Below are 1,668 nucleotides of genomic sequence, written 5' to 3' on the forward strand. Positions count from 1 at the left end.
GCCCGTTCCCGTTAAACCCGTCTCGTCGCCCGGCTACAGTGTGCAAATCATTTAATTTATGACCAAAATATATTTTTATACGCATTTCTCGTGCATTTTCCCTTCGTTTCGTTTCCATTCGTTTGCCCAGCCATCCATCGTTAATTTGTCAGGCAAACGCTTTGTACTTCGGAGCTATCAACATTCCTCGGCAGCGTCAAAGTAGCGGCGGCAGAGCAGCGACTGCAGACTAGCGGTGGTAGCGACAGCTACAACAACAAGGGATTCTTCCTGGCAAAAGTTTCACCTTTGTGTGCTTCACACACACACACACACACCCAGACACACAAACACATATTCGAGGCCACAGGATGTCTTTTTGTGTATCCTAGAGTTATTTTGAAAGCAGCAGAAGAAGCAGCAGCAGCAGCTAACGCGCGCTTGTTTTGCTCTGTTAGCGTCGACGGCGACGCCTGGCTTTTCTTATGAGTGTACATATGTATGTATGTACGAGTATGTATGTATAAGTACAAGGAGGAATACGAGTCGCCGGCAGCGGGCAAGGGTAGGAGCAGAGGCAGAGGCAGAGGGAGAAGCGGAAGGTGCATGCAAAAGAACCGTAGGATTCTATTTAATCCGGAAAAAGTTTCGGCGCCTCCGTTTTTTGGCTCTCTTTTTTGTCTCAGTTTCTGGTTGGCTTTAATAAACTTTTTTTGAGTGATGGAATATTTATTGTTGAAATTTTCATAATTGGTGTGAAATCTGTCCTATGCATAGCTATGGGAATGTTCATTGAAAAGCAGTGAAGTATGAGAGACCATCTCTTAGATCTGTATGGAAATATACCATTAGGCATAAAATATATAATAGATAAATCGTCTAATCCAAAAGATCCAAAGAGTTAAACATTTTTCTGAAATATTGGTCAAATATTCTCTCCAGAATAATTTTATCGAGAAAAATATGATTTTCCATTTTGTAATTAAATGACCATCTGTTGGCAAAGTGTGGAAAAAAACTTTAATATTTTCATTTATGGTCACCTTTTCGTGCAATTTGGTCGGAAAACTTTTTCGGACTGCAATCAAAGAAGTTTTTATTTCTTAACTTGAGGAGTATCAGATTTTTCTTTCAATTTTCTTGAGCACCAAACTTAACTCCAAATTGGTAACAAAAAAAACCAAAACAAAAACAAATAAAAATGTGCAAAAAGTTTCCTGCAAAAATTCTTAGATATTGCAATCCTTAAAACTTTTGATTGCATACTTTGAGGAGCTGCTGGCCAGCAATAAAGATATGTACTATACATATATTGATTGCTTGATTTAACCGCCCGAACGTGGAGCATAAAAAATTGTTTATTTCTGTGAGCAATATCGGAGCTTCCTTGGTAAGCCCCAGGATTTATGGTTCAATAATCAATATGGACATTTATGTTCCATGTGTGCGGCGTAATTTTTTATTGAAACGTTGTTTTGGCGGTTAAAAAAAATCCATAAATGCTTAAAAACAGTTCAACCTAATACTGCAAAATGGTTGATCGACTCGGAATAGTGTGAATTGTGAACAATGTCAACTGACTCTTTAAAAAGGAAACCATGAATGGACGGTTTTATTTATTGTTCTCAAATCCAATTAGTCCCCTGCCAAATACACCACTAACGCAAACCAAAAATTCAATTTCAAAAA

Source organism: Drosophila miranda, chromosome 4, assembly GCF_003369915.1.
Source record: "Drosophila miranda strain MSH22 chromosome 4, D.miranda_PacBio2.1, whole genome shotgun sequence".
Taxonomy (NCBI): Eukaryota; Metazoa; Arthropoda; class Insecta; order Diptera; family Drosophilidae; genus Drosophila; species Drosophila miranda.